The following is a 27,412-nucleotide window of genomic DNA, read 5'->3' on the forward strand; positions in this document are numbered from 1 at the left end:
ATCAAAAGGAGGAGTAAATTCTATTTACACTGCAGGAAACTTGCTCCCATCACCTTAAATGGCTGCATGTCAATATACTTTTAGATGGTTAATTATGCTGTCTTTAAGGCGCTAGTACAGATATTCCAGAGCTAAAAATATTAGCCTCACAATTTTTATCTTTATTAGTTATTCTGGTTAAAATTGAAGGATGCCAAAGGCAAGGTTGACAATTTAATATGTTGAATACATAATATTTGCAGAAGTATGATTCAACACACAAAACCTTCCCAGCTCAATTATTAAAAAAAAGGAGAGCATTGAGAGTAGAGGACTTGTAATGTTCAGTGAAAATTCAAGATGATCCTGAAGGTAACGGTGTGGTGCTGCAGCATGCTGAGCAGAAAGATGCAGTGCCAAGTGAAGGGATGTAAATTTGAATTTGCCACTCTGCAGCCGAGATCAGCAATCTCTGCCTCAAGTTTAGCAATTCCCTTATTGGGATGAGTGGGGAGCAAATCGGAGGATGTCACTGCCTGACTGCTGTTGGCCCCTACTAGCAGCTACCTAAAAAGAGTATCATTGGTTAAGACCCGGGAGTAGGATCCCTGCCCATAATCTTAGCTCCAGAAGATTTGCGACATATTGAGATGATAAGAATACTGGAATTTTTTTAAGTAACAGGAAAAGACAATTGGCCCAATAAGCCTATTTATCACATTGGTTAGATCCCAACCCAACCTACCTTCTCAGCATATCTATCAATCTTTTTTCGCTCCACAAACAAATCTAGCTGCCTCTTGAACCTACTTAAGCATTCCACTTCAGTTGCCTTCACTAGTAATTTATTCCACAATTCTAACGTGGGAGTAAAAAAAAAATCTTACTGTTAACTTTCTAATTTTTTTTAAAACTTGTCTTCTGGCATTTCAACCATTAATCCTGGGGAGCAAAATGATTCGATTGATTTGCTCAATCCTTTTCATAACCCTGAAAACCTCAATTAGGTTGATTAAGTCCAGGAAGATGGAAGAGGAAACACTGGTGTCCATCTCCTCTCAGAGGATTTTTCAAGCTATTGAGGCAACATCGCACCATACAAACTGAACATGTATGAAAAGCTATGAACATGCTGACATCCCCTGGGCAAATGTTACTGAAATGACAAAACACTATAGCACAATACTCCCTTTCCTGCATTGCTAGCAGTGTGCGGGGTGGGCTAAATTGATATGTTCTTTTTGTATATTATTTATTAGAAGGTGCGTATGGGTCTACAACATTGTTAGCACTTAACATAATCCACTCGCTGTACAAAAGAAAACACAGCAAAAAGAAGACATGGCAAGCATGGTTTAACCATTATTCTGATCAAACACGTAGGTACCGGCACTCTATATGGTTAGAAGAACTTATAGTGAGAGAGACAGGGACCTTTTATATTAAGGATGGATCACATATAAAAGTTTTATTTATAACTGTCCTCAACTTGACTCCAACAAAAAAAGTTATTTAACTTTTTTTTGTTATGTGGTCTTTTTGTTGTGTATCTGTAATAACGATTTACAAGGTGTCTCTATTCTACTTAGTTAATTGCTCAAATATGCCATCCGGTGCCCAAGGCTATCTCCTACCCGCATCTAACATTTGCATATTCATTTATGCTGCCAAACTAAAATTCCATACAAGTATTATCCAGGTAAGTTTTTTTTTGGAGGCATTCAACATCATTGGCACGCAATTTCAAAAAGGTGATTCTGCAGCAGCTGAGATTACCCAGTGCTCCTTTAGAGTTCCAGCAGAGTTTCAAACCCAAAGTCGATCAGTAATCCAACCTGCTTTCCATCTACCAAGTCAGGTGATATGCTCACCTGCCCGTTTACCCAGGGCAACCAATGTTTACGATTGCAATAATCTTACGTGTCCACTGATATGAATTTCTGATATGCACTATCAGAAATTCAGGCATGGCCACTCATTGTAGGTAAACTTCATTCTCAGACCCATGTGCATAATTCAGTGGGACTTTTAATGTCTGTTCATTCTTGCATCCAATGATTCTGAAATTCTTGAATTATTCATCAGTTTAAGGAATAGACATAAACGTGATGGACAATATTTTTTAAAGTGTTCTTGACCACTAATTTAGAGGATACGAATAGTTGTTTGGGCCATAAAATGAATATATTCAGTGGCACAGAGCCCATGGGAAATGGGTTACAGGCTAGGGCAAGGCAGGATTTAATGGACACAGCAACACTGAGATCGGAAGAGATGGATGCATAACCGAACACACAACAGGCTAGAGTGAAAGAATCTAACAAAAAGGGTGACTCTGAGGCTAATATACATGTTCTCGTGTACAGCACTGCCCATGTAAAGACTGGCCCTGTTTTTCTGTGCTGTAACATTATGATCTCTCATGAGAGGCCACAAGAGAAAGGAATGAAAAATGATCAAAGCAGCAGCTCAAGAATGGATTTTTGACATGTAGGGTGAGGTTAGTTTATAATCCCACAAATTACTCCTACATTTCTTAATAACGACACCTATTTTGCTGATTGATGGCTGATTGAACATGCTGGAGACACCCAACACCTGTCAGACTGTGTAATTCTTCAGGATGAGAGCTGTACACCAAACCTAAGGACAAAGCAATGCCACACAAGCAGGTGTTCATGAGTCATGAATCCAAAAACAATCGGTTACAAAAGGTAAATGGCCCAAAAGGACTCAAATTCTTGCCAGCACCCACTAAGGAACATGACAAAAGAATTATTAAAATCCCCAGTCCAATTGGATTAAATTTGTCTCTGGCCCAAGCTCTGACACAATACCACATCCTACACGATACCACATCCTCAGTATTCCCCGATCTAATTTCTAGGAACATTAGTTAAAACCCGCAGATTTGAGGCTGCAGCATACTGTTAACAATTAACCTCCATCAAGACTTGATCAATGGTACTAAGATTTTCAGGGCAGATTGAAGAGCATGTCATTTAAAAGATATGGATATCATGGAGCAAGTTTCATTTTTTTTAGAAAAATTACTTACAAACAGTTATAAATCTTAGGACAGTAAACTGGCTGACAGCTGCAATAAAACATCAAGCCAATGCAATGGTGAGGAGTTAACAACTAATAAGTTAATGAATGTGGTTAGGAATTCAATAGCCCTGCTCAAACATCTTAAATGCTGATCATTGGTGGAAGATGTTCCCTTGGCTGGAAACAGACTGCAACTCATAAGTCAACATCTTTGAATGAAAGCAAACTCCATTCTCCCAAACTCTGAGCAACAGATGTTCAATGGGAAGTGATGCCCTCAGCTAAATGCTTCTGTATGTGAGCATGTTCACTACCTGGAAAGGAGATCAACAAAGTTGTCATCAATGGGTGCTCAAAGAGCTGCAATCTATCCCCTGAACCAGTATAGGTCGAGTCTTGCTGTGAACAGAATAAATCAACACCTGACCTTGGTCGATACTGGTTCAGGAGATTAATTGCTATGACCGATCAGCTGTAGCCCAGCTTTATCCTGTGTAACAGCACAGTTTGTTTCAATTGCAGCACAGCCCAGATCCGTAACAATCTGAGGTACAGTATCACTATCGAGCAGTTCTACTTCTGTTACACTAGCGCCCTACTGGAACCCGCTGAGCTCTCACTAATAACTACACTTCAGCTGTGTGAAATATTGCTGTTTGCTGGGACATGGAGCTGTATGTGTCTGTGTCAGTGATGGCCCAGAGAGAATGGAATAAACGTTAGTATAGCCATGTTTCTGTGCATTCAGTTGGTGTGCAAACAGCAGTTGTCAGTCTACTGTGTCCTTGACGCACAATTGCATTAGCTATTTTTAATGCCATTGCTGCATGGTTTACTGACAAACAATCTGCAGCTGAATCCTAAGAAACTCCAGCATCAGTGTGTTTATATACTGTATCAAATTAACAGATGGTGGTACATACCACTGTAAGCAACTGCTCAGAAGTCAAAGAGAACTCTGCCCAATCAATGCCTTCGGATTACTTGTTTATCTATCTCTCTTTTATGATGTTTGTTACTCTAAACTGAAGAATCAGGAATCAAAAGGAGGAGAAGCTCTTGGAGTAACCTTCATCCTAATTCAATCCACGTGTTGACAGTTGACTGGAGTTAATCCCACAAAGAAACAGTGAACCACAAAATGACTAGTTTTGAGGCCATTCCTAACAAGTGAGCCAACAAGCATATGGATGCGCCACTCTGAAATTGAGGTTTGGTTCAGACTTACCTACTTTCTACAAGGTAATTGCGAATTGTGCCTTTGCAAATGACCCATTTACTTTCATCTACACCACTGCAATATTGAGTTAAAAAATACCTGCTGGCAAACACCATCAGCTGCTACCCTCAGTACATTATAGGTGGACTTTTGGCAATTTCTTGGGAATCTACTCTTTATGTTTATGGCAACTTAGTGTGCAATCTGCTCTTTCATTATACATTTTAAAATCATTCTTTTTCTCCCATCTGAAAGGACTGAGTTGGGTTGGAAAACATTAGCATCTTAATAGATGCTGAATAGTTAAGAGGAGATTCTCAAAAAAAAATGTGCACAAAACTGGGAAATGGGAGTTTTAAAAGAAAAATTGGAGTGAAATGTCAAAAGGTCTTAAATTGGTTATTGAGGTTATGCGAAATCTGTATTCTAGAATGTTTACCTAGTGCATGATGGTTGCCTTAAGTTTCCTCAAAAATAGTCATGGGAGCAAGGACAGCACTAACAGTTTAAAAAACAAAGTATCCTGCAGGTCAGTGGAAGGATCAAACTCTATCCATCAAGATGCACTAGAACACTATAACTATCAGGAAAGGCTGAACAGGCCGAGGCTCTTTTCTCAAGAAAAGAGACTGAGGGGTAACCTGATAGAGGTCTTTAAAATTATGAAATGTTTCGATAGGGTAGACGTAAAGATGATGTTTCCACTTGTGGGGGAGTCCAAAACTAGGGATCATAAATATAAGAGAGTCACCAATAAATCCAATAAAGAATTCAGGAGAAACTTCTTTACCCAGAAAGTGGTGAGAATGTGGAACTTGCTATCACAAGGAGTAGTTGAGGCAAATTGCACAGATGTATTTAAGGGAAAGCTAGGTAAGTACTTGAGGGAGAAAGGAATAGAAGGCAATGTTGATAGGGTGAGGGCGAGATGAAGAGGAGTGGGAGGAGGCTCGAATGGAGCATAAAAACTGGCATAGACCAGTTGGGCCGAATGGCCTGTTTCTATGCTGTAAATTCTGTGTAACACTGCAAAACTGTGAATATCATATGTAGAAGTACCCGTTTAAAACAGGGTATTCATGAACCAGTTGTGTTTTTATGACAATCCAACAGCTTCATGGCTACTGTTACCAGCTTTTTATTTCCAACTAAATTCAAATCCTCAAAATGGCACGGTGGGATTTAAACACACATTCTCTGGATCATTAGGCCACACCTTTGTGTTACTAGTCCAGCAACATAACCATACAAATCACGTTGTTATTTTACTGCTAATTAGCTGTAGTGAAACCATTACCATATATAGACATTCCAATAATTTGCAATAAGTTAACCTAGCAGCTGATCTGTGTAAATCTCATGCTAAGGTATATGCTCAAGCTGTCCATCCTTTGAAGGTCACAAATTGCCACTACAAACTGTATCATAGAAGCATGAAGCAATAAACAAGCCTTCTCTGCTGACCTTCCGTTGCTGCACAAACCCATTACTTCTACTGTTGAAGCTGTAAACAAAGGTGCTACCTGTTTTCCAAGGATCATGTGCAATAATATAAACACCCACGGAAGATACTTTTCCTCAAACCATGCTGTTTTGCTTGAGACCCTATTAACCTCTCGCTATTTGACATGCGTTATATATTGTTTCTGCGCCAATGGTTTATCATTCACGAGCGTGGCACCTCTGATTGTGGCACATGCACACTAGCAAATCTGTAACCACACAACACTGCTAATTCATGGTGTTGGTCAAAGTTAGCAGAGGAGTGTGGAGAAAGTAGATCAGCAGAGCTGAGTGTGGGAGATTGAGAACCATACACAGTGGAAAACATAATCACAGGGATCGTTCAGCTCATTAAAACAAAAAATGCATCATCCAGAAAAATAAAAATCAGATTTGACGCATCCACGGTGCCAATTATTGCATTTGAATGATCTTTAATTACAAATTAGTGACTCATGTCGCAAACCCATGTCCTACCACTCTGTGGTGCTATGCCACCAGGAGTGCACTTAGTGGATTTTTAACATTTTTTGCATGTTATTATTTTGTCACTGATGCCTTCACTAAAGCCTAGCCTTTCTAGCATGCATTTGTATCAGATGGTACTCTGCTGGTCATCAAAAAGCAACTGGATTTGCCAATTAGGATCCTGAGGGAACCCTCTTTAAAGGCAATACTAATTATTTTACAGAAATCACATTTGAGAGATACAGGCTCAGCACGTTCGAGCACCATTCTGCAAACCACCCATTTTCTTGTGTTCACTCCTTTTGGCTGTGTATTCCTAACTTGCTGTTGCCAGTGATCAATGCAACCACTTCAGCACTCTTGATACTCCGTTTTAGTGATGGTGTGAGCCCATTGCACTAACAGCATTAGCCCAAATCCCTCTGAACATATAAACTGGGTTACTTGCTTATGAGTTTGTTTCAGATTCACGACCAGGCTGCTACATAAAACTTTCCTTGCGATCAACGATAGAGGAATGCTCCATCTGGGCAGAGAAGAAAAAGTGACAGGGATCCTTGTCCTGTCCCCCTGTGATCAAATAATCTGCAGACTCTTTAGCGAGACTCTCAAGGAAAGACTGGTCACCTGAAGCTGTCAATCATACTCCAGCACAAATTACCACTTTCAGGAGAGGGAGGAAAAGGAGAAAAAAAACCTGGTAAAGAAAAGGCAGAGACAGTGGGTATTGTCGGGGAAGTGGGGCAGTTACTCGCTTCATGGCTCTTCTGGCCAACAATGACGCGTACTTAAACTCACTTTCATGTGTGGGAACAGTTTTTGTTTTCACCTCGTAACAAGGCTTGCTTGGCAGCTTTCAGCTCATCAGGAAACACAAACCGTTCTGTCTGCCAGACAGCAATGGTGTGAGAATGTTGCAAGCAGCCTATGGCTTCTTTCCCTGCACTACATTGCACCTATCCTTCGCACCGCTGCAGCGCAAGGTCTGGCTGACATGTAACAGAGCATCCCAGCCTGCCTGAACAATAGATTTTCTGCAAGCACATGGCAGAATTGTGAGCTCTGTCACCCCCCCACCCCCCCCGCCTCGCCCCCAACAAACTGGTTTCAATACAAGTAAACATTGTCGGATTGTTGTAAAAGCCCAACTGCTTCACTAATATCCTTTGGGGAAGGAACCCTGCCGTCCTTACCCTGTCCAGCCTCTATGTGACTCCAGTCCCACACCAACATGGTCGACATCTTAAATGCCCTCTAAAGTGGCCTAGCAAGCCTTGGTTGCATCACCACATTCTCAGGGTATCTAGCGATGGTAAATAAATGCCAGCAACACCCGAGAACAAGTAATAAAAAAAGCGAGGTGAGGAAAGAATTGGGGTAAACCATCATGTCCTCCATCGTAGAATAACCGACTAATACAACCTAGGCTTTCACATAAAAATGGCCAATAGGACACAGTGCGGCACAGATGGGGAGAAAATTGGGCGGGGGTGGGGGGAAAAGAGAGAGAGAGAGAGAGAGAGAGAAGGGATGATGATTTACAAACTTCACAATGAAATAGCATTGAGCACCTTCACACACCAGTAATGAAATACAGTAAGCAACAAAAGGACAAAATGCTAGTTCTGTTTCTACTATATCCACTTTCACTTATTCATTACGGGTCTGCTCTCAAATCGAGTCAGTTCCTCAGAGCATTCATGTGGGATTAATCATGCATCCTATAAATTGATCCATTTCATTTCAGTTTCTATTCCAGCAACCAAAGCTATTAAAATCTGGAAATGATTCACTACACTGAAATCCATGACTACTTTGATCACTATAAGGCAATTTAGATAGCTGCTTGTGAATGTATTCAACAAATTACAAGTCATGGCCACAAAGCCACGTGCCTCACAAACACCAATATCAGACCCTTGAATCATCAGCCCACAAGATGACTCGAGGTCAAAGATTTCTTTTCATCTATTCATTAGAGCTCTAAGTGGCCGACTTATTTCCTGTTGGAGCCTTTCAAAACTTCTTTCTCCAAATTGAGTCACGACATTCACACCTTTGACCTAAATCTCTGCTTATTCTTCATAATGGAATCTAGTTCTCCTTCCAGGTCAGAGTCACACCTGTCAGACAAATTCATTCAATCCATTGACTCAGATTGGATTTTTTTTTTTGAAGTTGCTTATAAGTAACGTAGAATCGTGCATGGTTCTTGTATGTTGCTACTTGGAAAAAAGCGGGTTTAGACCCATCAATCAGGGTTGGGATAGTACAACTCACTGATGTTCAGATAACATACTGTCACAATTGACTGTTAATCACGATTGCACGTAAGAAAAGTAACTGATTATTGATTAGGAATGTAGGCCCTCTCTGTTCAAGTGAAAAAAAACCTGTCAGGATTCAGAAGGAAGACGAGAAGATTATTAGCACAATCTCAGCCAAGGCAAGGGAAACACACAAGCTAGCTGCCATGGGTTTTACACAGTCTAAAAAAAATGTAAAAGGAAAGTGTTGAAAGTAGAGTAAAATAATCGTCTCACTGGAATTTTGTTCCGATTTTGTAAAAAAATCGGAATTTTCTTACCTGTGGGAAGATGTTTAGGTGAGTCCTCCATCTGTTTGGCCACATTACAGATGTCATCACCATGCATCCTGGAGTGGCTCCGTAGAAAACCAGAGAGGGGATGACTTCAGACTGTCCTGGGTAATCTGCATCTGTAACCCACAGTGCGGTTTCCCAGGGTCTCCCCAACTTCAGAGCAGCTTAGAGGCCATCCAAAGTCAAGGCCCCCTGCTAATTCCCTAACAAGCTGCTTCAAGATACTTGGACCTCAAAATGGGTCTCCCTTCCTGGCAGACTGCTACAGTGGAGTTACTGACAGGGAGCACGCCCAAAAGCCTCCACAGGAAATTATGGGTTTCTGTGACTCCTGGCCATTCAGACCAGGTTGGGGGAACACCAGTTCTCAATCAGTAGCATGATTTCCTGAGGTCAGGCAGCTCAGAATAGTCCAAAGTGATGGCTCCCACTGTTTTCAATGGACCACTTTGGGGTGCAACAAGACTGCTGTCAGCAACGCCACTGACTGGACTAGCAGGGAGGGAAAAGCCCAACTTAAGGATGTGGACGGAGGCAAGAAAATTGGTGACTTTACAAAATGGACAAACAAAATTCTGGCAATGACACGTACTTTGTAAAAGGAAGGAGTATTTTGAATTTTAGAAATAGCCCTTAGACTTCCCTAGCCCTTAAATCAATCAGTCATCAGATTAAAGAATGAAGTCACTAGGAGTTGCCTTGCTGTTATTTTTTTAATAAACTTGTGAGGAGCCTGATTGAAGGCTCAGTTTCTTCAAAATTATGCCTTCCAACTCTGCCTCCTGAAAGGTGTTTAATCAACCATCAGATCCTTGTGGTGCAAGGAAGCTGGCCTCAGCTTCCTGCAGCCAAGACCTTGTGGCATTTTGATCCAGTTACTGTGTTCAACCACAAATCCCAGTTGGAGGGCTGCAGGATGTTGATTTGAATGGCTTTGCTCCAAAGCAAAGAACTGCTTACACACCCTGCAAACTGAAGTGAGTAAATCAAGCAGAGTAATGTTGGTGCAGAAAGTAGGGCCGTCGATAGAGTGAAAAAGCTGTGAAGTTTTGCTACTTGTCCCAATTCCTGTACCCCCCTCTCGTCCCTGATCAGGTCACTTCCCCAATCTGGTTCTCAATCCCTCTCATTCCATATATTCAAGCGTCCAAAGCTTGAGAGGAGGACAAGTCAAAATGCTTTGAAACCTCTGAAGCTGGCTTGTTGCATCTCAAATTCAAAGGCTGAAAGGATTTTCAGTGCAGTCCATTCACCCACCCTCACCCCTGACAGATGAGAGCAGGAAAATGGGGTAAATTAACCATTTTTCATCTCAAAAACTTTTTCAACATGGGATCAAAAGTGGTAGGAACTCCACGAGCTAAACTTTCACTTACAAAATACTCAACTAAATTTGACTTAAGTCAACACAAACTATTACATATCCTTATTGGATGATTAAGTGATCGGTCTGAGGCAACTTTCCTTTTACCTTACAGGGAAGTGACAGTCCTTGGCTCAGGACTTCTACCTGACAGTGGGACAGAGAATGATGTTGTGTGGACGGTCACAAACAATAACTTGTACTGCCCATATGCAGCCCAGTAGAGCTCTGAAAGCGAGGTTCGCTGTCCTACCACTCAAAGTACAGCCTCTGCTAGGATTCAAACAGCGCTACTCCCATGTACACCCTGCTGTGACTCTATCATACCAAGCCATCAGTCTGTTGGGACTTTAAAAGGATTTCCCTCAGTTCTGCCACTTGGAAGCTAAATATAAACTTAATTCAGAGTCGCTGCAGTAAAAGCAGCAATTTCTCCCTCACTTTGGTACAAGAAGTTAATTTAGATTGGATAAAGTTTAATGGTTTTTCACAAAGTGAGCATGAAAGTGCGATTTCAAATCAGGACTGCAGTACATTAGAACATGGCAGCTTTTAGAACATCACCTATCTGGTTTTCTGCACTGATCTACCACAGTACGGTGAACAAAATCAGAGTCACTCACCCGCTATTCAATCGTTAGCCAAAAAGATTGTGGCCCACCGCTCGAGCGCATCTGCACTCCCGCTTCTGATTTTCTGGCACAAGTTCCACTCGGGAGTTCTCTCCAATTACAGGACAGCCTAGAGCCAGAAAGGGATCATACAGTGTTCAATGAGACAGAGTGAAAAAGTCCCTTCAAGATAATTACATTTTAGTTCTTGTAGATAGTCGTCAGTTCTGGGACAGACAACAATCTATGAAAACCCCACAAGCCTGATTTAGCATATCTTTTTTGTCAAAACTGTTTCCAACAGGAGAATTATTCTTAAGTTTGTGTCAGAAAGCATGAGCTGCAAATGCTCAGTACGGACGGGTTTTACAGCACACAGACGGATCAGTCCAAGGATTGAACAGAATCATCACAATACCCTAAATAACTGAGTGCACTGGTGAGAATCCAGTAGGGCTTCTATTAACAAAACTGCACTTTAATTTTGAAATACTAAAATACCTGGTGCTGACTTGTCTCTTGTTTGCCACACATCTCTAAAAATACTGAGCATTGCTGTTGTATAACCCTTGCCCCATAACGCCCAGAAATTCAGAGCAGTGGCTTTTAAACTTAACTGTGTAAAGGGGTGGGGGGGCTGCACTTTGCAAATACCGATTATCACCCAGGCACCCCCTGAAAATCTTGATACACTCCTAGGGATTCCTTGTGCTAACTTCTGAGTAACCCAAAAGAAAACAGTGCTATCATTGCAGAAAATGCGTTTTATTAATATACAACAGGGAGCAACATAGAAAAACACAGCAATTAGATGACATCTGGGTCCCCTTGGGTTTTCAAATCCCCAGACACTAAGATTTAGAGTGCATGAAAACGTGTAAATGTGAGAGTTATGCACATCCGTAAAGTGTAAGGGGAATTTTTGTTCGAGGCACTCCTACAGCCTATTCAAACAAATATACACTGATGAAATATGGCTTGATGCAGCACGCCAAGTAAGCGACATACTTTGCTCCGATTGGGTAGGTGGGGATCAGCTCCCAAGCCAATCCAAGGTCACAGCTGCCGTAGCAGCCAATAGAGATGCACTGGGCACCTCCCAGTCATGTCAATGGAACAGCCTGGAGGAACAGAGACTGCACATGACAAGCCTCCGTTGAAATAAACATTTTCACATTAGGCTTCTTTCCTCTTTCAGTACCTCCAAGCTTTCGTTCGCCTTTGCGTACATTCATGTAGTACTAATACATTGGATTCCTAAAATTTAAACGGTATGCACAATGTTGCATCATTTTTGCATGAACAAAACACTATCCAAAATGTCTGGCAGATTATCTGTAGCTTGTATTTTCATCCAGTGAATTTGAGACTACTGGAACAAAAATTCAATTTTCTAGTAAGTCACAAACACAATTCAACTCCCAGATTGAACTCTCTTTAAGCAGCATTGGCATCTAGCTCCAAGTCTGTGAGGTACACCAACATATGTTACTCCATTAAATCACATCAAAGATACATACATAGTGTGCGAACTTTTATTGTTAAGAAATTCAGTAATTGGCTTTGGAAAGTTCAAATCACTGGCCTCTGTTGCGGACACCATCGAGAGCTGATGTGGAACTGTTCTCTGGGAGGTTATTGGTCACAGTCAACGCACAGCATAGACTACAGTTACCAACTCAACTCCCTCCTACCACTCAACAGTTGACTGTTAACCCTGCTTAGTAAGAGGATTGGCAATGGCTGTGATATTATTTAACCAATGGTCAAATTCTCTTTGGAACTCTTCTTTCTTATTCTTGCTAAGCTACAAATACAGGATCCTGCATTCTCTTCCTCCTCGCTGAGTTAAAACTAAGACCGCTTGCACTGCTTCTTATGCCAACTCATTCTTTCCCAGGAGCTCAAAAATACCTTGAGCCGATGCAGTCCAAATGGCGATCGTTGCAGCACCATCACCACAAGGACTGCAGCGTCTCAAGGCACTGCGTCACTATCACTTTCGCGGAGAAACTAGGGATGGGCAATCAATTGCGGCCTTGCCACGGTCACTCACATCCCATGATCAATTTTTTTTTTTTTTAACAAGTCCTTAGCTCCCTCAGTCTCCCCTTCCTTCTACAATCTTTCGGTTTTTAAAACCTAAGCTTGGTGTTATCAAATCATTACGCCCTTATTTATCTAGTCTTCTCTTCAGCCTGGAGCCGTAGGCCTTAACCAGTCATAGGAACATATGAACAGGAGTAGGCCATTCACCTCGGTTTCTCGATTTTAAGTAAGCTACAAACTCTAGTGAATTTGCTCTTTTCACTAAAGGAAAGAAGTTGAAGGACCAGAGTTTCTGATGCGCTGCCCTCTTTGACTTCATTGAAGCATTGCGATAGATGGGAAATGTAATGTTACATTTGTCTCATGCAAGTTGGAGGATTGGCACATGCCTTTGTCACCATTATAATGCTAGTCAAGAGCTGGACCCACACATCCTGTACTGAAAAGTTCTTGAATCTCGGGTACGAGGTTCTAGGAAATCTGCATTAAAATACTGATTCATTTTTACAATAAATGATGTCAAATTGGAATACACAGATTAATCATAATCTGTAAGACAATGATCTCTTTTAGAGTAACACGACCCTTGTGATGTGCTAGGGATTTTCCCTGCTTATTCATGTTCAGTTTTAGTGCATAAAATGTTGAGCACTCAAGGTTACATCCCTGCTGATACTAATTATAGTGCACACGTCACCTTCTGACAAATTAAAATCATACAATAACGAGCTGCAGGTTTTACTCGATTCCAACTCCCATACCCATCTTCTTTTAAACAATGACATTTCATCCCAACCAATAAAAAAAATCTGCAAATCCTTGGGATCAGATGATCTTGAAAGTGCAAGTGTAAGAGCTAAGAAAGGACAGCTGTCCCTCACCAATCCAGACTGCAAAATCATTCTCTGAAATGTAACCTCTCAGACGCCTCAACTCTTTCCCACAAACAATGTAAAGTTAGAGAGGAGTGGAAAAGTCCCTTAGAATACTATTAAAGAAGAAGGAAAGTCTAGTGGGAGTATTTTCTGATCAAATTACTCCCCCAGTTCTAACTAAAAAAAAGTATCATACTTACTACCAGTTTTGAACTGCGTTGATTTGCTGCTATTTTGGTCCTCCTCAGCCATTCCCTGATGTTACCCATGTCACCCATTCCACTCAATGCAATGGAGCTCAAATTCAAAATAACCTGCATTTGCCCACTCCCAGGAAAACACATTACTGGAAGGGATCTGTTGCATATTTCAGTGTGCAACTCCAGATCAGCACTCAGGCTAGTACAAAGTTACGGCCAGGTTTAAAAATGGAGCTGCTCCGGCGTGCAGGCAGTTTATCCCTCCAACATGTCGCAGAACAGGAGGGAGAAGACAACCCAAAATGCCAGATCTCCAGGAGATCAGAAATAAAACATTTTCTTAACAGGCAATTTTCATCAGGGCATATGTGGGTAGAATACTTCGATCAAAGAGATCTCCCCAGGGCCATGCTTGCCTTTTAGCATCAGGACTGATGAGGGGCCCAGAATGGCATTCATGCAATTAAGTGTCTGTTGACTATAAATAATGCATTGGGAATGGAGGATACGGAACAAGATGACCATTTAGGAGTGGTCTGGATTCCTCTCGTCATTTCAGCGTAATGGTGCCAGTGCACGTATTCTACGGTTTATACTGACCCTTTATCCTTATTCTCAAATATAGGCTGTTTAAATATACGGATTTACGTAAATAGAACTAACAGAACACACAACCTAACAGAGGTAGCCCAGCACTGATCCTAACACAATGCATCGAAAGGATGCAGGATTTGATGACTATACTTGATCTCCAGCAATGCAAGTCCCAGGTTTCAGCCCTGCTGTCACATGAAAGTATAGAGTGGACGTTAACTGTATCCCCCAAGGAATGGTATGAAAAATAAGTGGGAGAGTGAATCTCCAGCATGTTCACAAAATTCATAACTGCTGGGTACAAATTAGTTTTCTTGGCCAGGTAGTGAGATGTGATGTGGGGGTAGGAAAGAGGAAGTAAAGGAAAATATTCTATAATTATGTGAATATATTGCAAATACAACTATACCAATCATAGTTACCAACACATCGGTTAAGCTCATTTCTACCGTTCATGCCATAATGCAGGAAGCCAAACACTAAAACTCCCATCAGCACAAGTGACAAGTTTACTCTGTATTTACCAAAAAAAAAGCATTGGATGTCAAGACTATTGAACTCAAAAACATGAACACAACTTCAGCCTGTTTGTAACTGTGGGAGAGAGAATACTGGACAGTCATATTTTAGGTAGAATTTACCCCATATGTAACCAGTCACATCCCAGAACAACCCATCTGCTGGATTGGATCTCAATACAGGAAATGAAAGGACAATGTGCTAACTCGCAGTACCACTCAGTTCACATTCTTAAGTGAAAACAGTCATATTGCTATAGTATTGCCAATATGTTAATATATCACACACCCTGCTAATTAAAATGGACTAGGTTTTCTGCAAAAAAGATCTTGCGAAGTTTCAAAGTTTTTCATTCATACATTGCTCATCATCCATCATGAAAAAATTAATTCAGGAGTCACTGAGTAAATAAATCCCACATGAAAGTGGCAAAGTTTAATTATTTTATTTAGCCCAATAAGCTAAGGTACATTGCTGTGGATAATTTGTAAGGAAGGTATCAGTGTTGAATTCTTGTGATAAACTGGAGTAGAGTATTGCCACACCTTATATTCAGCAAACAGCAATATAACCTTTGGTCTATTGACAAATAGTTGTTTATCAACACATGCCAACCCTCCAGGTGTCGCTGCTGTACTTCTGCGTTATGACTGTACCAGTTCTGTATTTCGAACAGTTGTCACTGTCTAGGGTCTACAAGCACAACCTTTTACTGTCACACAGGCTTTACCAAAACTACATTTAATTAAGACTGCCAAAGCTTACTGATGGAACTTATAATAGGAACCTGCACAGAACAAGCATCAACCAAGACCAGCTACGGGTGATTGCTGAGTTCTGGTCATCCTCTAGCTCTTAAGACGACAGAGTATTTTGAAACCATGGAATGAAAAGGTAAAATTGTAATTAGACTCGAGGCCAGAATCAGAAAAATGGCCACTACCATCACCCTAGGACCAAAACAGTCAACCTATGGAATCTGGCAAGCCACCAAGAAGATTGAGGATTCAAATCACTTGCAAAACTATGCCCAGAGATATTTTGAACCAAACATCCAGGGGAGAACTATCTTGTAAAGGGAGCAATTGGGATTCTTGTGCTCACAGTATCAGACATTTTATTTAAATGGTGGCCTAGGAATTCAAAATATTCCAGAGATGCCAAAACTGCAAAGAGAATCATAATTTCCAAAACATTTGCCAGCAAATGCTTTGCATTTAATTGAATGAAATAAGCCAAATGAAGGCAGCTGAGCACAAAGGAGCTCATGAACACAGCTATAAATAATAAAACAGTGACTTCACTACTTGCATCACTATTTTAATAAATAAATAAATAGTCGTCAGATCTTCCACACATTTTAATTGCCGAAGTGAACTGCCAGGTCACACAAACAGCTCGTTCCTTATCATTTATTGTGGTATTAAGATTAGAATTATTTTGCTGAGCCACCTCCACCCTCAACACAAGTCAGTACACAACCGGATGGAATGTCCTTCTAAGATCTGAAGGCGGCTTTTTGAAGGCAGAGACCCGTGTGCAAGACCAATTTGACAATCCTACATCCTGTTTGGCACCTTGCTTGCCCAAAGTTCAAAGGGAAAAGGAGGGGCGCCTACTACATGGCGCAGCATGCAGTCGCCAATGAAAGCAGCTTGATGTAATTGGACACTGCCAAAACACTGCCGCAGTGTGAAGTATTTCCTTGACATTCAATTACAGTCCGCTCTCAATTCAAAGTCAGTTAATTTGAATAATGTTATTTCAAATGTTTTATTTTGTTTTGCACATTTTATTTAGGTTCCTGTTTTATTTACATTGCATAAATTGAATTACTGTATAATTCATGTCTTTTGTGCAGAAAATCGACTTTGAATTAACAACTACTTGCCTTTATATAGCGCCTTTAATGTAGTGAAAACATTGCAAGGTGCTTCACAGGACCATTACCAAACATAATTTGACACCGAGCCACATAAGGAGCTATTAGGACAGGTGACCAAAAGCTTGGTCGAAGAGGTCAGCTTTAAGGTGCATCTTAAAAGGAGAGAGGTGGAGAACAGTAGACTTCTTCCAGCAATACTGACTAAACATAACAGTCCAAACTAATATAACAGGTTTGCGAATTGCCTGGAGGAACAAAAGAATTTTATTTATAGATCGTGAAAAACGTATCGCCTCCCAGTCTAGTTAAAACAGAAAAAAACTCCAAGGTGTGCAAGGTTTACATAGGGCCTATTACATAAACAGTAAAGAAATGGACTTTACAAAACTGATCAGAATGAGCTTGCCACTGGCTAGAAATTTACAAGGTGCAGCATCAGCATGTGAACACTTAATGTGCATGTCTGAAATTACTTTGTCCACTATTTTAACACCGGCATTAACCCATTAAAATAGGGAACATGGTAACTTCACAAGGGTGTTTGAATGCTAAAACTGCACTGTAATTTCTAGGCTCACATATTCAAGCTAACATGATGTAATATTATATTCATCTCTACCAAAAGCTTAAAGACAAAGTGCAGTGTGCTGTATGATTCTGAACTTAAATTTAAAAAAACAATTCTGTTACATTCATTACCCTGGGGATGGCAGCACAGGAGCAAATACTCCTGCAACCAACTCACATACAATGTTAATTTATGAGCTGACCATGTCAAAGCAACTCTGTTTTAATGAGATCTTGCAATATGAGTAAGCCGAAACTACTAATGTTCTGTCTCCTGTCTTTTTTTGATCACCACTTCATTTTCCTGAGCCCTGCGGTCTCGAGTCTCAAGTTTCATTGAGTCAGTTTGCAAACTCCAGCTGTTCCCGCCAGTAGCGAGTGCGCCACCTCCAACTACCCACAAAATGATCTGCACTTCACAAATGAGGGGCAGCTGAGCCTGTGACTTCCCCAGCATGGCACGCAATAACCACCAGCACGTCGGACAGCTTCCCTTTTTTCCGTGTTCTGCAGGTTCAAAAGCAATTTTTCCAACTACACAAATGAATGCATTCACATAAACTTCACTATGGGACATTACCTCAGTGTTCAAGAAACCTGCCAAAACACCTGCATTTAGCCACATGAATTGCAGATGTTGAGATGACTGTACAGGGTTCAAAACTGCAGCATTCTTATTTTCCATGAGTCTTTTGTACGGGCCAATATGTATTTTATACACACACGCACATATATGTACCTTACAGCAAAAGGAAATACACTTAATTCACAAGAATAGCTTTCATCCATTTGCCTGCACAAAAATCTTAGGTTTTTATTCCTGCATGTAATCCGCTTATTAAAAATTAAACTGGATCCATTTTGTTAGTAGAACCTACACTGCTAACTCAAACATTATGGACACTTAGCACCATGGCTGCCCATTCCACTTACACTTGCAAATTAATTCTAGCTTTCCATAGATCTAGATACCGTCAATAGTGTTACAAAAGATCAATCTGTTAATTGTAGGCAAATCAGAAGGGAAGCCTGGTGACCAAAGCCTTTCCTTATACGGTGTTGCATGTAGCCTATCTAGATTGTTAAAAATACCAGCCCTCAGATGTTCGAACAACCCCACAGGTGGTTCCAGGCACAGGCTCAATTACAGCACTATCAACACCTGCTGGAAAAGTATTTTAAAAAGCACTTCACTTTATGTCACCATTGTTACAAATCTCTTCTCAGATTTTTTGGAGATGAGCTGTTGAGAGAAGAGACAGGCAGCTATTTAAATAGTCATCCCATTAGCACCAACAGATTTGTTCATGGGTTTTGATAAAGTTTACACCAAGATTTCAGCGTGCTGGTGCCAAGGAGCACACCAAGAAAGAAATAAAATTTATCCCGCTTAATTTAAAGTAATTTAATTCAACTTATCTGATAATTCAAACTTTTTCAAGCAGTAAACTTTCACTTTACACTGTTTAATTCAAATTATTGGATAATTGATTTTTTTTTAAAAGCACAATGAGTTCAAATCATCATTAGGCTGTACTTTTGGTAAACAGACCTAGAGTACAATGTTAAAGAATGTTTCTTCCTGCTCCAAAATTGGACAAATCTGGAGGAGGTAGAGCAGCTAACCTGGAATTTTCTTGCCAATCTTCCCTATGCTGCTCCAACACGGCAGTGCACAAGCTACAAAAGGAAAACATCTGCTACATTCGCACCCAAATGACACAAAATTGCATTTCATCCAGAGGAGTAATGATTAACGCTAGGTCAAAAATCATAGCCAGATTCCCAACCTCTGGTTATTTTATTATATCCTTTTTATTCCCCTTATTACGATAAAGTCCGCATTTTATTTACCGATAGGAAAATCTCACAACCTAGATTCGGTAGGGGTTATTATTTTCTGCTCGTGCATTTTTACCTATCTGGCTACGTATCCTGGACGCCAACTTGATTTATGCGAGGAAGAAACCACCTACTTGTCCACAGCCTTCCGTCAATGGCACTTTTTGGCCAACCACCCTGGTGTGCTAGAGTGAAACCTGGAGGTGGAACTTCTGCCAATCGCCCAGCTCATTGTACCCTCCTCTCCTACACCCTTCCCCGCCCAACACTTGACTGAGGTGCTTTGCCAGATGTTTCCGAATCCAAACTGAAGTTGAAGTACAAACATTGGGTACAGACTTGGGCTATAAGCCCAGGTCTCCATCTCCTCAATGCAGCTATGTAACTACGCTGCAATTCAAATTTTATCACGAGAACGTAGCAGCTGGGGTTTCTGCTCACATCAGCAAGAGGTATTAGATGAACAGCACTGCATGCTGCACCCGGGCATATTGAAACACTTACCGCAGCGATCTCCTGCACCACGTACCAGAATCGAAGGAGTGTCTGTGCAGCCTCTACATTGTAGCTCAATTACTTCCGAGAACGTTTATGGGAGCGGCCAAGGTCTGGCTCTCTCTTCTACTTTGCCTGGCTCTGGTGAATAAGTGGCTGACTTCCACTTGGTGCTTCCCATCATAAAGCAGCTACGATCGCAAACGCAGCACGTGAGGGACCCTCGGATCTGCGTCCTATCACGTCACGACATGGCTCTTCGATCCTCCAATTTCCTTCTAATGGGGAAGTGGTCCTCTTTATTGCTTTATTTTTAAAAAATGCAAACAATTTCGAAGTTTTAAATTAAATTCTGATCAGATCATGAGTGGACTCAATTCCATCAGAGTGCTTATTTTTAAAAAGACCATCTGTTGTTCCCTGAGCCACTTTAACATGGAAATTCATTTGTTTATTTCAGTGCAGCCAAAAATCTATACAAATACATTGTTGGCTGCAGTAAAAATAGCACAGATTGGAGAAATGAACCATAGTTGTCTAAATGAGAATTACAGAAACATCCGGACTTATCTGGTTGTTTAATCTCTTCACTTGATATAACTCGCTCCATAATACACAGCATGTCTGAAAATTTCACATGCGCATTTCTTCAAAGATGAAATCAACACTTTTCAATTGCAACAATTTATTTTTTTTTAAAAATGGTAAGACAACATCTTAGAAGGCAGACCTATAAAGGATATGAAGACATTGTAATTTCTATAAATGCACAGCTTAAGACGTCACAAGCAGCTATTGAGAGATTTCTAGGAAACCCTTGACTGAAAACCCCTCCACTGCAGTGATTTTTATTTTTAACCGAGAACAAATGCTAGTCCTACGCATGGTCAGTGCGCAGTAATTGTGCACTTCAGACCATTACTCAAGGGCAGTCAATGGTAGTAAATGATGCCAGATCAAAGAGAGTCAACTGCTTCGTCAGTTCCACTTTCACATTTCCCCCCACCAAGCTGCAAACTTACAAAAAAAAAGTTACCGCAAGTAAACTACAGCAAACTCCTTGCCAATTTGCGGCTATTTCAAGTTTTCAGACGTTTGTTTTGGGCTGAAGTGAGCCTTCAGGTTTAGAGCTACTGATACGGTTAGTCGAGCATTTAATCACATGCACAAGTGTCGACTGAGGTTTGTGTGCAATTCAAAAATAAACACACGAATACACAAGCACCATTCATTGTTTTTATTCAGTTTTGGATTCTGGTAGCCTGCAAAATCAATCACTTTTGTAGAACAATCTTAAAAAGTACGAGGAACCTTTGCTACTCCTCTTGCCCTCCTATCACCAAAATATTTTTTTTATTAATGGGAATGAAACCTTTTAATTTGTTCCCCTCTGAAAAGCCTACATTCAACATTCTGAAAGACAAGGCTACACATTTAAAAAGGTAAAAAGATAAAAAATCTGATTTCCTAAATTTGCATGAAACACTCCCTGTGACACCATGACTTGTGCAATATTTCAGCTACAGAATTAAACTCACAGTTCAAAAAAACTTGCAACAATTTACAGTAAACTAATCAACACTGCCGGCAACGCTACAGCACAGTGTATCCAATTCAGACAGACACGTAGAGCTGGCACCCATTTGGAGAGTTGCACTCTGCCTGCAAGAGAAGCTTAATTAGAACGAACCACACTGTGATGCAATCGTGCAGAACTTTCCATAGACCATTTGCTCAACGTTTTAAAAATAAAACCTTTTAAAAAAAACTGTGCTATAATGTAGCATGACAAAACAGAACGAGGAAAAGAAACACTTCTAGCGTATTGGCGTGCTTACCTCACTGATCCCAGTGTTCAACTCTTGAGCAGTTTAATTCACAAGGAACGCTCGAGTGTCAGAGAGTTTGGCTGTTCTGATGTTTCTGAGGTCCTGCTCTTCTTATGAATGAAACAGGACTATGACTCATCCTTTTCCTCCCTCTAAGTAGCTGCATGACAAACCCTACAGCATTCACGTTTCCCCCAAGCTGTCTGTTCACCAAATGTGTAGAAAAACTCAAAAGTTTGATCATATAATCATATTTTATATATATATATATGACACACACGCACATACATTCATACACACACACAAAACTATATTACAGCCGATGATTCGTCACCACATTGTAGATTGCACAACGTCAATGCCTCGTGGTTGCAATGAATCTTGCCAAGGTGCTAGAAAGAGAAACAACCAGTTTGCTCAACTTATCAAAAGGTTAAATGTGCAGCCACTGACATAAGGGATTCCCCTTAAAAGAGAGGGGGGAAAAAAGCCATGGCTCGCAATCACACACTCTACAGGGAAACAAACATTAATGTCCTGTGATCTACTGCCAGGTGATATAATCCATGCAGAAATCAACAAGGCAGTAAAGCAAAAAAAAAGGGTAGTAAAACATTTCCACCTTAAATACAACAGGGCTGATAACTCAGTCAAAGATTGCTAGCCAATTACCTCTCCTAAATTATGACCCTGTTATCACCCATACATGGCAAACCACCATTTTCTTTAAACCTCTATACCTCATGGCCTGAATTTTGCTTGTTCTCCAAAGCCTGCGACAATGACACACAGTTTGTCAACTCTGCTGGTTAACTCTGGCATCTCACTCCAACGCTTCCTCTTGCTAATGCACGAGATATTAAAAGATAGTTTTTTTTCCCCCTCAATAGCTGGTCACATTTTTTAAGCCCATTCTTGCACCTTCAGTTTTCTCCCCATCTCTCCTGAAGATGCTAACTCACACTTGGGCACTGGACCATAGGTTCCTGTAATACTCTGCTCCGCTGCAGGGGCGGGGGTCATTCTTCAATTCAATTGGGGGTTGGCTTGCAATTCAACCATAATCACCATCATAGAGGCTGATCTTGCACTCATCCATGATCTATACTTTCTAGCTGGAGTCGCTGGATCGCAATCGAAAGCAACGACAACAGCTGATTTTCTCCACTTTAGCCCAGGTGGTGGATTGCACCATTAACGTTCCTGCTGTCAACATCTAATTCAGCAAACGCCGGGAACTAAACCTCGGACATTCCTGGTTTACATGCCTCATTTCCACAATGAACATAGCATTTATCAACGAAGCCACTGTGGGAGCATTTTCAGCTTTCAACAGATCGGCAAGGCCGATATGACTGAAATATATGCTCTCATATCAATGTGTTAATTCTACAGAAATACTCGAACATATTGACATTGTTGTTTCTCTAAATAAGAGCACATGGAATTTAATTTTCCTTTTCAAGCTCCAGACTTAATACACATGCCACGTATGCCTTAAAACATATTTAGCCAGCCTATTTTCTACATTAAAAATGCACTGTAATTACCACTATTCACTTTCAATGGATTGAATGTTTTATTTGAACGAATTAATAAGCTTTTCGGGACTGGACAGCACAGTGGGTTAGCAGACTCTCCTTTCACCCTGAGACCTAGGTCCAAATCCAGCCTAGATGGAAGGACTGAAAGGCTCCTTTCTCTGTTTGCTGTAAGGGTTCTTTGTGAAATGGCATTGAACAATCACAAACCAACTACTCGTGAGAAAAGAGCCACAACAGAAAATAGTCAACATTTGGCACTAACTGGTACTCGGGCCACAGCAATGTTTGGTGTGGGAAGTGAAATTTCACACTGGCACAATGATGGGTGGTATCCGAAAATTGGGATTAAAGCCCACTGATGTGCCACAGAAATGGGAGTTTTACTCTCCAGCTGGCCAACGTCTGACTTGGAAATGTTTTCGTGCCAAAAAGGGTGACAAAAGTGGGTAAAGTGTTAGATTCCCCAGCAATGAACACTCCCTTCAACTTAATAAGCACATAAGTACAACAAATAGAAACGAGCAAACTTGTGCCACTTGGTTTGGGGTCTGAAATGCAGCATTTTAATCTGGTCAAAATAATAAAAATTGGAAAAGGATGCTTAAGGCAGAATAAAGCAAACCCTAGGGTAGAAATGGGTTTGCATTTCGCCTGTTTGTCGGGCGTAAAACGGGTGCAGTGTGTACCAATTTCTGGGTGCAAGGTTCTGTGCCTGAAAGCATCTCTGGCTCAATTTAAATGTGCAAAGAAGGGTCTTGTACCTAGACCTTTCTGCCATAATGAGCAAAAGCTCGTCGGAGCTTGCACTGCGCAAACTCTCTCATTTCTACAGCGGCTCAACCAGTGGTTCTTACTGCTGGACAAACACAAAGGGGGTGATTTTAAACCCCAAGAACGGGTGGGTTGGGGACGGGTGGGACTTGAAAATTGTTGGGTTTTTTTGGGCTCGCAACCGCAAAATTTTCAGACTTTGCATTCCCAGTGGGAAGCCTGTACTTTTCCGCGCCAATGTTAAACCCGGAAATAAAGCCGGGTTACGGTCACGACCCAAAAAAACAACTATTTTCAACTCCCACACGCCCTCAACCCACCCGTTCTTGCGGTTTAAAATCACCCCCAAAGTCAGTTTTTATAACCTACCTGAAATGTGCAGCCCAGAGGAGCAAGTAATCCCATCTGTTCATAGGAACATAGGAACAGGAGTAGGCCATTCAGCCCCTCGTCTCTGCTCCGCCATTTGATAAGATCATGGCTGATCTGTGATCTCGCTCCATATACCTGCCTTTGGCCCATATCCCTTAATACCTTTGGTTGCCAAAAAGCTATCTATCTCACATTTAAATTTAGCAATTGAGCTGGTATCAATTGCCGTTTGCGGAAGAGAGTTCCAAACTTCTACCACCCTTTGTGTGTCAAAATGTTTTCTAATCTCGCTCCTGAAAGGTCTGGCTCTAATTTTTAGACTGTGCCCCCTACTCCTAGAATCCCCAACCAGCGGAAATAGTTTCTCTCTATCCACCCTATCCGTTCCCCTTAGCATCTTATAAACTTCGATCAGATCACCCCTTAACCTTCTAAACTCTAGAGAATACAACCCCAGTTTGTGTAATCTCTCCTCGTAACTTAACCCTTGAAGTCCGGGTATCATTCCAGTAAACCTACGTTGCACTCCCTCCAAGGCCAATATGTCCTTCCGAAGGTGCAGTGCCCAGAACTGCTCACAGTACTCCAGGTGTGGTCTAACCAGGGTTTTGTATAGTTGCAGCATAACTTCTGCCCCCTTGTACTCTAGTCCTCTAGATATAAAGGCCAGCAATTCCTCGATTATCCATTTATTTGTTTTCTTATGAAAGCCCTGGCTATGTCACTCTGTGTTGACCAGTTTTTCACATTCCCTCTTAGCATTTTTATTTTCCCTTTTTGGTTTCCTTTTTTAATAAAAAATATACAGCTCACTTGTTCTGTACAATCCCCTCCATAATTTATCTTATTTTTAAAACTCATTTTTGCACTGCGTGATTTATCCATACAACTCCTGCCTTTGACATAATCTTTACTCCTAGTCAGAACATATTTAACCTGTAACTTATTGCAATTGAATAACTCTCACAGCTGGCCTGCCGTTTTTACCAACCAGTTGATCAGAATTCGGTTCCTTTTCATTCCATGGAAATTAGCTACTTTCTTGTACAAAACCAGGATTTTATGCATCTCTTGCTTTACCTTTCTCCTATTTTCAATGTGAACCTAATTAGGTTACGGTCACTATTTCCCCAAGTATTGTCCTATCTCAGGTCCCGTGTCCTGCTTCTCATTACCCAGAAACACATCAAGCCATATAGCCTTCCTTGTTGGACATACAACATACGGATTAGGAAACCATCCTAGATGCATTTGAAGAACCCCTCCTCATTTTGATAACACACGTGTCATATCTCAGTCAATCTTAGAATAATGTTCCCCAAAATTACAACTAGGTTACTACCACAAACCTCTCTAACTTGCTTACAAATCTCATCTCCATTTCTTCCTCATTATTCGGTCATCTATAATGTACTGAGATAGCAGATCCCTTATTATTCCTTATTTTAAAATGTTCTTTTCTATGTCTACAGTTGTGCCCTTAATTAATGCCAACCTTCCGCTCCTTTTTCCCCATCTCTATCGAACATTTTATAGCCAAGAATATTTAATTGTCAGTCATATCCCAGCTGCAGTCAAGTTTCAATCACGCCCATAAGAACGAACAAACTTACATTTATATAGCGCCTTTCACGACCTCAGGACATCCCAAAACTCTTCACAGCTAATGAAGTACTTTTAAACTATAGTCACTGTTGCAATGCAGGGAGACGATGTGCGCAAAGTTGCAGTCCACAAGGTCCCACAATCAGCAATAAGATAAAGATAAGCCGATGTAAAAGCTACTGAAATCTGTATTTCAAAAGGTATAAAAAAGCATGACAACCATTTTAAAGTTGAGAAGGTATATGCGTACATTGCGGAATGTCCAGCCTTCTCCCAGAGTACTTTGTCCAATAAACTGCATGTTGAATCTTTAAGTCTGACTCCGAGTGGTGATTTTTTCCCACAACAATTGGCGTAGTCGGCAGGATCTCACTACTGGTGAGCTGATCGGTTGGCCTCGATCAGCGAACTGGAGTAGAGATCATTGAACTGTGGGAGTCAGACTAAGCCAACAGTGCAGTTAACACAGGGGGGTAAGTTAAGAGAATTTATGGGACTGTTGGGTATAACTAAGAGCTGGTTGCTTGTGCTGATCGACTAAGGACAAGGAAGTGTCTCTTTTGTATCCTGCCTTAGACTGGCTGTTAAGAGGGGAGATCCCCCACGCGAAGGTCAGGATCTTGAAGTGGAATGAAGACGATGTGTCAATTAATGGGAATAAAACAAAAATTCCACATCCCGTACCACCCGCAGAGTTCTGGAATGGTAGAACGTATGAACCGAACTCTTAAAAATACGTTGGCTAAAGCTATTCAAGCATCAGGACAAGCATGGACAGAAGTACTGCCCATTATATTAATGAGGCTAAGAGCCACAACAAACCGGACAACCGGGTTAACCCCTTACGAGCTAATGACAGGCAGAGCCATGCAACTACCCGAAAATATTATAACTGGGGGAGCCGATGTAGGCCCTTTAAAGGACCGAATTAAGCGTTACGTTTTGGAATTGAGTGCCCAACTAAAAGAAATGCGCGCAGCCGTACGCGACAATCAGGAAATGAGAGACGCACAGAGAGAGCTTGGAACGCTCCCCGACGTCCCAAAGGCAGGATCCCGCGTCATGTTAAAGGTTTTACCCGAGAAACCGGGGTTCGCCCCTAAATGGACTGGCCCTTACGAGATTATAATTAGTGGAGACACTTGTGCCTGCCTAGATATAAGGGGAAAGGGAATATGGAAACACTGGACACAGTTAAAGCTATAAAAAAAGCATGACAACCATTTTAAAGTTGAGAAGGTATATGCGTACATTGCGGAATGTCCAGCCTTCTCCCAGAGTACTTTGTCCAATAAACTGCATGTTGAATCTTTAAGTCTGACTCCGAGTGGTGATTTTTTCCCACAACACCAGGATACCAGGAGATCTCTTCAAATAGTGCCACGGGATCTTTTACATCCACCCGAGGCGGCAGGCGGGGCCTCGGTTTAATGTCCCATCCGAAAGACAGCACCTCCGACAGTGTAGCA

The 27,412-nt window shown here is 41.1% G+C and overlaps 1 long non-coding RNA gene across 7 annotated transcripts in view; it reads right to left on the reverse strand.

Annotated features, from left to right (window-relative positions):
• The window catches only part of LOC137341724 (uncharacterized), a 231,840-nt gene that overhangs the window by 25,173 nt on the left and 179,255 nt on the right, over nucleotides 1-27,412 (reverse strand). For all 7 annotated transcript variants that reach the window (XR_010967103.1, XR_010967100.1, XR_010967104.1 and 4 more), the window contains one exon: nucleotides 10,809-10,926. This is a non-coding gene — a long non-coding RNA (uncharacterized lncRNA). The remainder of the gene's footprint in view (nucleotides 1-10,808; nucleotides 10,927-27,412) is intronic.

The sequence above is a fragment of the Heptranchias perlo genome, chromosome 24, assembly GCF_035084215.1.
Source record: "Heptranchias perlo isolate sHepPer1 chromosome 24, sHepPer1.hap1, whole genome shotgun sequence".
In the NCBI taxonomy this organism is placed as follows: domain Eukaryota; kingdom Metazoa; phylum Chordata; class Chondrichthyes; order Hexanchiformes; family Hexanchidae; genus Heptranchias; species Heptranchias perlo.